We start from the raw sequence: 12,820 nt of genomic DNA on the forward strand, positions 1-12,820 counted from the left end.
TATTCATTCTGTCAGTTCTGTTACTTCAGAGAACCCCGATTAAAGCACGTAGCAAATTCAAGGTTAGCCAGGGCTACACGAGATACAAGCTCAAAACAAAACAAAACTAGACTAAGAGAAAGCCATGTGTGGTGGCCCACGGAAGTCATCCAGCACTCAGGAGGCAAAGGCAAGAGGATTACTGTGAATCCTGGGCCAACCAGGGCTACAGATGGACTGGGTCTCAAAACAAGACGAAGGGGCTGGACAGATGCTCGGCAGTGAAGAGCACTTGCTGCTCTTCCAGAGGGCTGGGTGTGCTTCCCCGCAGCCTCACGGCGGCTCACAGCCATCTTAAACTCCAGTTCCAGGGGATCCATGACCTCTTCTGACCTCCCTAGACACTAGGGTGCTGCACAGACATACATGCAGGTGAACATGCGTATACACAAAATAAAAATAACCCTTTAAAAACAAAACAAAAACCTGATTCCAGTGTTTTGAGGTACAGGGTGGGGAAAAGTTTCAGGCTGATGGCTCTATGATGTCTCCTCCTCTGCCACCCCAAATCTGACCTGTCTGCAGGTCCATGGCTCCGCCTCTCATGCCCCATGCTGGTTCATTGCCTTGTTCCCAATCCCCCAGTCTCTCCCCAGTGCACACCCAAGTCAAGACACAACCTGGATGTTCTGGAACTAACTATGTAGACCAGACTGGCCTCAAACTCAGAGAGTTGCCTGCCTCTTTCTCCTGGGTGAAATTAAAGCTGCACATCACCCTGCCTGGTGAGGTTTTAATCACATGGTTGTTGGTACGGGTCTTACAGGCTTTATTGAGCACTTTACTGTGCACTTGGCTTGTGTTGGTTTGTTTTTGGCATTTTTCTCAGTACCAGGGAAAATCCCAGGGTCTGGAGTATGCCAGGCAAATGCTCACCACTGACCCAAGTCCCTCGTCCCTGGCAGGGTCTGGTCTCAGGGTCTTTACACCGGGGGATGATTCTGACTGAAACGCTCACTGAAGGTAACCTCTGAAGGCCCTCCCTGCTCTTCGGTTTGGGCTTGAACATCACTGGTACCCCCACATCCTCATCTAAACCACAAGTCCACCCCAGACCCCCACATCCTCATCTAAACCACAGGTCCACCCCAGACCCCCACACCCTCATCTGAACCACAGGTCCACCCCAGACCCCCACACCCTCATCTGAACCACAAGTCCACCCCAGACCCCCACACCCTCATCTGAACCACAAGTACACCCCAGACCTCCCTTGTAGACCAGAAGTTCTTCCTGGCTACTCTCTTTTTTCTTTTCTCTTCCCTTTTGTTTTATTTTCTCTTTATTTTTCTTTTGGTGTGTGTATGGGTACATGGGTGCCTGTATATGTGTGTGCACATGGGTGTGTATGTATGTGTACATGGGTGCATGTGTATGTGTGTGCTGGTGTCTTGCAGAAGTTGGTGTCTCGTGTCTTTCTTGATCCCTGTCTGTGTTATTTTCTGGGACAGGGTCTCTCACTGAACCTGGAACTTACCCACCATACTAGACTGATTGCTGAGCAAACCCTGAGAGCTGCCTGGCTCTGCTCACTCCCAGACTCCGGTGTTTTCTCTGTTCTCCACAACATTACCATCTATCCACCAGAAAGTCTGTCTGTCTTCTTATATTGTTCTTATGTCTGACCCTCTACCCTCTCAGCTGTTAGACCTCAGGCAGGACTTTTGACTTTTTCTTTTTTTTTAGTTGAAATCTGGCCTTGTAACCCAAGCTTGCCTTGAACCCATAAACCTCCTGTGTCAGCCCCCAGAGTGCTGGGATTAGGCTCATCCTTTTTTTTTTTTTTTTAATTAATGTTTATGTGTATGGGTGTTTTGCCTACATGTATATATGCACCACTGTGAAGCTGATGCCCACAGAAGCCAGAAGAGGGCGTCAGATCCCCTGAAACTGGAGTTACATTGTGAGCCACCATGAAGGTGCTGGGAACTGAACCCACGTTCTCTGGAAGAGCAGCTGAGCCATCTCTCCGGCTCCTATCTTTTTTTGTTTTGTTTTAAGGTTTTTGTTTGTTTCATTTTTGTTTTATTGTTGTTGTTGTTGTTGTTGCTTAGACAGGGTTTCTTTGGGTAACAGCTCTGGCTGTCCTGGAACTCACTTGGTGGACCAGGCTGGCCTTAAACTCACAGAGATCCACCTGCCCCTGTCTCTCAAGTGTTGGGATTAAAAATGTGCATCACCACCATCCAGCGCTCCTACCTCTTTTTGTTCTTAGTAAAATGTTGTTTTAATTTGGAATTTTTTAATTTATGTGTATGTCTGTGTGTATGTGCATGTGCATGCAGGTGCTAAGGAGGCCAGAAGAGAGCGCTAGATGCTTGGAGCTGATGGATGCTGAGATCTGAACTCATGACTTCTGTTTCAGGAGCAGCCAACACCAGTTTTTTGTTTTGTTTTGTTTTCCAGATGGGGTTTCTTTGTGTAGCCTTGGTTGTCCTGGAACTCACTCTGTAGACCTCGAACTCACAGAGCCCCGCCTGCCTCTGCCTCCCGAGTGTTGGGATTAAAGGCGTGCGCCACCACTCTCAACTGCTGAGCCATCTAGCCTCCCTCTCATATCATAATTATTCTTATTACAGCTGCAACAGATACTGTCACCCCATTTTTTTCTACAGTCTTGGAGATAGAACCCAGAATTCAGTGTTCTTGCTGAATCTAGAGAGCAGCCATTGCTGTTTCTTCGAAGCCTTCTCCAGGGACTCAACCCTAGCACTCACTCACCCTCCCAATAACTCCAGGCAGCATGGCTTCCACTTGACAGAGGGGGAACGGAAGCACACAAAGTATAATGAATTGTTTGGCGGCACAAAGCACTCCAGTCTACCCGGTATCTGAGGGTCTAGGCAAAGCTCTGCCCTTTTGGGGAGTGATGTGCTTTCTTTGAGCCTCAATTTCCCCATCTGTGAGTGGAGCTTCTCCAGGCGCTCATGGGGATCCTGAGGGAGTGACCCTGCAGCGTGGACAAACAATGCAAAGACTAGCAGCTGCCTTTGGGGTGTGGTAAGCAGACTGGGACCTCGATGTCCCACCAGTGCAGGCCCAACAGCGCGTGCATGAGCCCGGGCAGGGCAGGGGTCGGCTGGGATCCCGGTTGGAGGGGACATAACAGGATGCCACCGGCTGGAGACAATGGCAGAGGAAGAGGCCGGGCAGCCCCTCGCGGATGAGCGGGCACTGGGCTCCAGCAGGGCGGCCGCGCAATTGTGAGCCAGGACAGCTGTCGCCGAGCCAGGAAGCCCCACGGGAGAGGGAAGAGGGCGGGAAGTCTGCTCTTCCTCCTACAGTCCGAGCACCCGGGTTCCCCCAGTCTGGGGCCCCACAGCTGCAGACTCCTGGCCTCAGCGATCTACTCCTCACCCTGTGCTAATGAATCCCAGTCGGCCTGTGTGTCAGCAGTCAGCGCAGCGACCGTATTTATAGTCCCTGACAGGGCTGCGGCAGCGCCTAAATATAGAAGTTAGGCTATTTGGGGCCCGGGCCCTGAAATAGGGTGAAGGGAAGAGTACCTGCCACCGGACTTGTCACTGCCCCTAAGGTCACCCCGCCTGAGCTCACAGTGCCCTGAGACTGGAGCCGCGGGGGTTCCCACCCCGGGGGACAGATGTTGGTGCTGAGATGTGCAGCAGCAGAGACGAAAACTGGAGAGTGTGTGTGTAGGGGGGAGGGCGGGGAGGCCTGGTAATCCTACTCAGAACTTGCAAGGCTGAGGCAGGAAGATCCTGAGTTCAAGGCTGGCCAGGCTAATGCAGTGAGAGAGGTGATAGAGAGGCCAGTGAACAAGGAAGCGGAGAAGAGGGGAGGGCAGGAGGGGAGAGGAGAGAAGTGTCAGGGGAGGGGCGCAGCAGTCAAAGCGAATTTCACAGATAAGGAGAGGAGCTTAGGTGATGGTCCCATTAGCGTTCTGGGCCCACACCCACCACCTCCTCTCCCTGCTGTGGGCCAGCTTGAGAAAGTGGGCAGAGCTGTGACTTGAGTGTTCCTAGCTTCTAAGAAATGAAGGCTTCAGGAAGCTGCAGGGGCACCCCCAAACCCCAAACAAGCCCGGCACCTAGCAACACACTTCCCCTTTCCCATGGGCCTTAGCTCACAGCAGCCGAGGCTGGGCAGGAGTGGGGGTTGGAGCTATAAATAGAGGAAATATAAGCAGCAGCAGCTGCCACTCGGTCCCACAGGAAGCCCTGCAGAGGAGGTTCCTCACGGCCAGCTGCACCCCATCCAGAGGATCTTCGATCACCAAGATCTGGGCCAGGGTGGGAGAATTCAGTACTGAGGTGCTTAATGGGGAAATCAAGGAGTTTCTCCTCCTCCTTCTGTGCTGGGCGTGGAGCCCAGAGCCTCACTTGGGCTAAGCATGGGTAATACCCCAGAGCCACCGTCAGGCCCGGAGAGTGACTGTTAAAGGCAGTGTGTTATCATGAGCACCACTGAGATTTTAATGTGACCCTCCCTCAGAAGTACTGTGGAAAGCCAAACTGGAATGCTATACAGCTGTGAAAAAGGGCAACAAGATATCTGGGTCTCTATTATATATTCCATTTATTTACTATAGAAGCTGAGGGGCTGGGGATGTAGCTCAGTGGAAAGTGCTTTCTGAGCATGTGAAAGGCTATGGGTTGTATACACAGGATCACAAAACATAGAAACAAGAGCCAGGTATAATGGAGCATGTCTAAAATCCTGGTTCTGGGTTTTGTTTTGTTTTGCTTTTTTTTTTTTTTTTTTTTTTTTTTTTTTTTTTTTTTTTTTTTTTAAAGACAGGATTCTCTGTGTACCCTTGGCTGTCCTGGAACTCACTCTGTAGACCAGGCTGGCCTCGAACTCACAGAGATCTGCCTGCCTCTGCCTCCTGAGTACTATGATTTCTGGGAATTTTAAGGCAGAAGGGCTTTATGGGGTTACATGGTGAGAACTTACCACAAAATTACACACACACACACACACACACACACACACACAACCCAGTAAAATAAACTAATAAGCCAGCCATAGTGGCACATGCCTTTAATCCTAGCACTCAGGAGGCAGAAGCAGGAGGAGCTCTGTGAGTTTGGGACCAGCCTGGTCTACAGAGCGAGATCCAGGACAGCCAGGGCTACACAGAGAAACCTTGTCTTGAAAAACTAAAAACCAAAACCAAAACCAAACTAAAACAAAAACCAAAACCACAAAACCTTTTTTTGTCAGGTGCCGGCAGACCTCTGAGGTCAAGGCTAACCTCGTTTATAAAGTGAGTCGTGAAAAAACAATTATTATGTGTGGGTATGTGTGTGTTTGTGGGTGCCCATATGCCTTGGCACGTGTGTGGAAGTTAGAAGAGACTTGCTCTCTCCTTTCAGTATGTTCCAGTTCAAGCCTTTAGCTTCCGTTGCTGGACTTGGCAGCCAGCGCCTTTACCCCCATCCACCTCACTTGCCCCATTTTTTTTTTTAAAGAAGAAGCAAGAGCTGAGGGGGGTCGGATGGGTACACCCCCTTTGATCACAGTACTGGAGAGGCTCAGTAGGAGGCAGGAGGACCACTTTGAGTTCAAAACTAGCCTGAGCCACACAATGAGTTCAAGGCCATGCTGGGTTAGAGTGGCATCCTGTTTTGAAATTAAAAGAAAGAGGAGGAGCCCACAAGGCTGCCAAGGGAGAACTGGAGAGAGGGAGGGTCTGGGCTGGTCTGGGCCGGTCTGGGCCAGCGGCTGCAACGGCGGCCAGGGATGGGAGAGGGCCTGGCACAGGGGACTTGAAGCCCTGCCGCCTTGCTGGGGTGCCAGGGGCACTTGGTGGTGTTTCTGCAACTTACAGACCCCTGCCCCTCCTCATTCTACAGGAGCTTCTGGGCACCTGTGCAAAGTCAGGGTGAGAATCAAGCCTCTTTAGGGGTGTCCTAGGGCTGGGGACCAAGGGCTTTAATATGGTGGACTCCAAGGTCATCTCTCTTCAGCTGCCTCCCTGGGACTCCTCTGGGCACTGGGAAAGGGGAGAACGTAAGCATCGCAGCTCAGATGGACAGGTAGGTATCCTGGCAGTCGGGAGCCCAGGAAGACCACAGTCACTGTGAGGTAGCAGCGTACAGCTCTGCTCCAGGGAAAGGTCCGGAACGCAACTGTAAGAACTCCGCTCCGGCAGGCAGGCAGGCAAGGGTTTCCCCAGCGAAGTCGTTACAGCTCCAGAGAAGTGTTACGGCTCTGCTCAGGTCTTGTGATATGTAACAACTCTGTTCCACCAGGGGAAAGCTTCCCCGGCAAAAGTGTTCCAGTTCTGCTCCGCTCCCTCCGCTCCTGTGAAAACTGTTATTATAGCTGGGCTCATTTCCATCAAAGTGTCACACTGCACAACAAACCTCACTGAAAAGCTTTATTGGGAGGGAAAATCAAGAGCACAGCTGCCTCTTGTAAGAAATAGCAGCAAACTGAACAGGATACATACAAAGTTTATATTGGGGTGGGGGGGCAGAGTTTTCCAGGGTGGTTTGTGGTTGGTGGATTTTTGTAGTCTGATTCTGGGGCAAGCTCAGGGATTGATGGGATTCTGTGCTCAGGGATTGGTAGAATTCTGCAGCCTGACTCTGGGGCAAGCTCAGGGATTGGTGGTATTTCAAGCGCTGGTCCTGGATCAAGTCAGGGTCAGGGGCTGTTTTTCCTTGGCCCTTTTCACCCTACAGAAAGTACTGGCAGTCACAACCATTCCAGAAAGAGGCAGGGGCCAATGAAAATACAGTCATCTCCCCATCTGCTCATCCAGTTGGGGTGTCTGCATGCAGCTTTGAGGACCGTGTGTCAGATCCTAAAGAGGGAGGTGTCAACCATCTGCAGCACACACCAGCAAACCCAGCAACCAGGAGGCTGAGGCAGGAGGATCATAACTTTGAGGTCACAATGACGGATACACAGTAAGACCTTGCCACTAACACCCTCATGTACCAGGCTTTTTCTTTTGGGCCACCAACCAGCTCCCAATCACGACACAGAGACATATTATTCTTTGTTACAAATGCCCAGCCTCTGGCTAGCTCTTTTAATGTAAATTAACCTGATCTACCTTTTGCCTTGGAGCTTCTTTCTTTCTTCCTTTCTTTCATTCTTTCTTTCTTTTTTTTTGGTTTTTCGAGACAGGATTTTTCTGTTTAGTTTTGGTGCCTGTCCTGAATCTTGCTCTGTAGACCAGGCTGGCCTCGAACTCACAGAGATCTGCCTAGCTCTGCCTCCCAAGTGCTGGGATTAAAGGTGTGCCCACCACAGCCCGGATATGCAACACATCTTTACATAATTAAACAAATGCAGCACAAACAAAAGTAACACAGCTAAAGTAAAATTCCACATCATAAACAAATGTAACGACACATCTTTGCCCAGTTAAAATAATATCTACAACATACACACACACACACACACACACACACACACACACACACACACACGCACACCACATGCCCAGTGAGACCTCCATTTCACTCAGTGGCATACACTAGACACTCCTGAAAGCAGAGAGGGGTAGGGGCACACTATAGAACACCTTGCCTAGAATACTCCAGTGAGGGGCTGGGGATGAAACATAATTTTAAAATAATCGGGCTGGTGAGATGACCCAGTAGGTTGCCACCAAGTCTGGGGACCTCAGATCCCCAGGGGCCACATGGTGGAAGGGGGGACCTGACTCCTAGAAGCTCTCCCTGGACCTCCTTGGACATCAGCACCATGGCCTATGCATCCGCAAACCCACAAACGATAAATAAATGTAAAAGTTTTTTTCTAAATCAAATAACTGACAGCAGGGACTCCGGATCTGTGTACTCAGAGGCACACAAGGTCCATTCTGTAGCTGAATATTATTCAGTCATTAAAGAAGTAAAGATCCAGGCCTCCTGCAGAATACCGATTATGCCAGCTCTCAAGATGTGGAGGTGCAGAGGTCAGGGGAGACCATCTCCTGTCCCCATCTGGGTTCTTGTCCCACCCTTCTCCATGAATGGAAGGACCGACAGGAAAGAGTGCAAACAAAGGGTATTGCATTGTCAGTTCAGGATTAGCAACTTTAAAATGGGATGAAAACCACCTAGAGCAGACTGCCGTGCAGGTTTGAAATGAAGACAGTTTGAAATCTTGGTGGTGGTGCTCCTAAGCACCCTAAGCTTCCTGAACGCATTGTGGGTCTTCACATCCAGAGGCTGGCAGCTGCTTTGGGTGAGATCCCATCCTTAGCTGAAGCATGGTGTCTCTAAGGCTAAGGACTGGTTCTACTGAGTCCTAAAGGCTGGCTTGAAGGAGCTCCCTGCCAGGGGTTAAGTCTTCAGCTCAGGGACTTCCTCCTTCAGCTAGTGCATTCTCAGGCAGTTTAAAGTCGATCTTCTTTTTCTCCTCTGTGAGTTTCACAGCATCCTAGGTCTATGGAGTGCCAGCTAGTTAATGTGGATGAGCCAATAAGGGGAAGAATAGGACCAACCAGGAAAAAGTAGTCAGACTTGGAGGAGGAGGACAAGAACCCCAGACCCACTAAAAGTTCACAGTCTGTCATGGAGGGAGGGCTCAGCAGTTAAGAATGCTCAGTACTGCTCAGAGGACTCAAGTTCAGTCCCCAGCACCATCAGGCTCTCACCCACCTCTAACTCCTTGATGTTGTTTGGCTGGTTTTGGTTTTTTGAGACAGGGTTTCTCTGTGTAGCTCTGGCTGTTCTGGAATTAACCTTGTAGACCAGGTTGGCCTCAAACTCAGAGATCTGTGTTGCAGAATATTTGTTTAACTGTGTAAAGATGGTTTGCCACCTAAGGCACCTGATTGGTCTAATAAAAAGCTGAATAGCCAATAGCGAGAGAGGAGGTATAGGCAGGACTTCTGGGCAGGGAGAGTAAGTAGGAGGAGAATTTAGGCTCAAGGAGAAAAGAAAAAAGAAACAACTGGGAGAAACCAGGGGCCAGATAGACAGACACAGAGGAAGCAGGAAAGTAGGACAAACAGAATGAAAGAAAGGTAAAAAGTCCCGAGGCAAAACATAGATGAATAGAAACACGCTAAATTAAGTTAAAAGAGCTAGTGGGACAAGCCTAAGCTAAGGCCGAGCATTCATAATTAATGATAAATCTCTGTGTCTTTATTTAGGAGATGGTTGGTAGCCCAAAGAAAAACTACGACTACAGATCTGCCTGCCTCTGCCTCCAGATTGCTGGAATCAAATCCTGCACCACCACCCTTAGCTTGCTGCTACACTAACAGTTGTCAGCTGTCCCCTGGTCCACTCTTAAAGCTTAGCCTGCAGGCTGTGAGAAGGCTGCCAGAAAGCTACCTCAGGCCTTATTTAGAGGCAGGAGAATCAAGAGGTCAGTCTACTCAACTACATAATGAGTTCAGCAAGCTAGGACTACCTGGGACTCTGTTTCAACAACAGCAACAAAAAGACTAAGCAAGGTGCCATTTGCCTTTAACTCCAGCACTCTGGAGGGAAAAGAACACAGATATTTGTGAGTTCAGGCCAGCTAGTGCTACATAGTGAAACTCTCTTGTTGTTTTCTTACTCTTTGTCTCTTTGGGGGCCTGACACCCAGCTCCCAAATAAATCACACACAGAGGCTTATTCTTAATTATAAATGGCTGGCCTTAGGTTGGCTTGTTGCTGGCCAGATTTTCTTAACTTTAAATCAACCCATCTATCTTTTTCCTCTGGGCTTTTCCTTTTCTATTCCTATATTGTTTCTTACTCTGTGGTTTGTTGTGTAGCTGGGTGCCTGGCCCCACAAAAAGACAAAGAGTTAAAACAAACAACAACATTTTGGCACCCAACATGGGGCTCAATTTCCATAGTGCTGGAAAAAGCTTTTAAAAAATATGGCTACTTTAAGAGTTTCTGCCCGACACTTTCTGCCAGATAGTGAGCCCTTGAGCAGCTAGTATGTTAGGGACAATAAACTAAGTAAAAAACACTTGCCACAGCACAAGTATCAGCATTCTAGAACTCTAGGAAGGTTGAATGCAGTTCTTGGTTACCTACCTCTGACCAAGCTGTGGGTTTTAGGCCTGGCTTTCATGACCAAGAAGCAGGCAGAGCCAGCCAAGAGCCACTGGCAGAGGATCCAGGTGTAGTTTAGCAGTTTTAAGTTTGCTTGTGTGGTCAAAAAACTAGAGATTTGGCCGGGCGGTGGTGGCGCACGCCTTTAATCCCAGCACTCGGGAGGCAGAGCAAGGCGGATCTCTGCGAGTTCGAGGCCAGCCTGGGCTACCAAGTGAGTCCCAGAAAGGCGCAAGCTACACAGAGAAACCCTGTCTCGAAAAACCAAAAAAAAAAAAAAAAAAAAAAACCTAGAGATTTGCAGTAAAAGAGGTCCAGATGGAAATAACTTCAAACAGGTTACAGTGTATTTAACAATGGGCGTAGGCTTAAGAAAAGAAAAAGGGTATCGTTATAGAAAAAAATGAATAGTTTGTAAAATAAAGTCCTTAAAAAGAGAGTAAAAGAAAAAAGCCACACAAGAGGGAAATTCACAGGGAGTCTGGATCCTGTATGTTGTCGTGTTGATTTTGAAATTATTTTTAATGCTGAAGATCAAAAGACAGCTGCTAGGACATATGGGATTGTGAACTGGACTGCTAAACCAACCTAGATATGTTAGGGCTATCTTAACTTTAAAAATGAAGTTAAAAAAAGTATTTTTCAAATAGAAATAAAAAATGCTTTGGAATTTTGTTCCCACAGGAGATGAGAGGCTGTGGATTCCTTCAGGGTTAACATGGATCAGGTTTGATCTGGTGAGACCACCTGAAACTTGACAGGTGATATCTATTAGCAAAGGTTACTGCTAGTCTTTCCAGGACTTGGTCATTATCTCAAAATTTTCTAAGTATCTAAGATACTTTGTCCACAGACAGAGCAGGAAGTAGTATGGAGAAAACCTCCCCACATTCCCAAGAGTTGGGGGGTGTGGATGGTCTTTGGTTATTTGTTGGGCTATGAATGTTTGTTATAATTTAAGGAAATATAGGATAAAAAGACAACTGTTAATCTCAGATATTTTGTATTGGCATGAATTTTGGTATATTGATGCAAATTTAAATTTAATTTTGTTACAGTGTATATATGTTTGTACTCTTGTTTGGGGTATTGTGCTTATGCAGTTCATTTAAAAATGCAAGGTATAAGAGATGAGGTTGGCAGTTAATATATTATAATTAAACCTGTAGTCACATTAGATATGTTTTCTAGGTTAAATAGGTATATTTTAGATACATAAATGGTCTTCAAACCTTTCAAAGACCTACAGAATATGGCATTTAAAATGTTTTGTTAACTTAGGGCTTTTCATGACAAGGAGACACATCTGCTCCTGGCAGCACCAATTTGCTTCAGAGATGATGGGCATCGAAGTAACTCCTTATGAAGTTTGCTTTCAATGTGGCAAGGCTAGCCATTTGGACAAGAAGCTGCTCTTGCCTGGACTGATTGACAGTACGTTGTATAAACTGGACATGCAGGACTCACAGGAAAGTGACTGCTGAACTTTGCCAAAATAATGTGGGATGGTCCTTCAGAGTTCCTGCTTCACAGAAGAAACTGCCAGATATTCTGCAGGACACAGAGGAAAGTGACTGATGAACTTTGCCAATATAGGGCAGGACAGTCCTTCAAATTTCCTGCTTCACTGAAAAGTTTGCCAGATAGTCTTGGCCTGTAGGCTGAAGATGAATGCCTAGCATTGCAGAGGAACTCTGGGTGACTGTCCTGGCAGCCAAATATCTCTGTTGTTAGAAAATATTACATCTTTCTGGGTCTTTGATGGAGTTGATAAGTTGCAGTTTTCCTTAGTTATGATAGAAGGTAAATTAGGTGCAAAATTTTGGATTCTCTAAGATAAGATAGATAATGCATTATTTTCTCTGAATTTGCTAACTAAAAATGGACCAACTATTGTAAATGTAATTCTTACTTGATAACTGTTTTTGTTGTATGTAGTTTTTGTTTTGTTTTATTTTGTGTGTGTGTGGGTTGGTTTGTTTGTTTGTTTTTGGTTTTTTGAAATAGGTTTTCTCTGTGTAGCTTTGTGCCTTTCTTGGATCTCACTCTGTAGACCAGGCTGGCCTCGAACTCACAAATATCCACCTGCCTCTGCCTCCCGAGTGCTGGGATTAAAGGCTGTATGTAGTTTTATTATGTGAAAGTTAAAACTTTTTCATTTTTATTTACATAAAAGGGGAAATGTAGTAGAATGTTATTTTAATGTGTGTTACTTTTGTTTATGTTGCATTTGTTTAACTCTGTGATGATACTTTGCCTGTCTAAAACACCTGATGGTCTAATAAAGAACTGAAAGGCCAATAGCAAGGCAGGAGAAAGGATAGGTGGGGCTGGCAGGCAGAGAGAATAAATAGAAGAGAAATCTGGGAGGAAAGAAGAAGTAGTTAGAGAAGGAGAATGATATCAGGGGCAGCCACCAACTACACAGCAAGCCAAGAGTAAAAAACAAAGAAAGGTACACAGGAATAGAAAAGGAAAGCCCAGAGGCAAAAGACAGATGGGATAATTTAAAGTTAAGAAAAGTTGGCAAGAAACAAGCCAAGCTAAGGCCAGGCATTCATAATTAAAAATAAGCCTCCATGTAATTTATTTGGGAGCTGGATGGCAGGCCCCAAAGAGACAAAGAATAAGAAAACAACATCCTCTCTCAAAGAAAGTGTGGGTTGGGGAAGAAGAGAAAGAAAGAGAAGAACACCCCAGAAATTCTTATCAGGTCAAGGCCTGTTTGCTCATCCTACTGGCCAGGGTGGCCACACATGACCTCTCAGCTCTTCCCACGATCCTGAGACACGTAC

This window comes from Peromyscus leucopus, chromosome 5 (assembly GCF_004664715.2).
Source record: "Peromyscus leucopus breed LL Stock chromosome 5, UCI_PerLeu_2.1, whole genome shotgun sequence".
Classification (NCBI taxonomy): Eukaryota; Metazoa; Chordata; class Mammalia; order Rodentia; family Cricetidae; genus Peromyscus; species Peromyscus leucopus.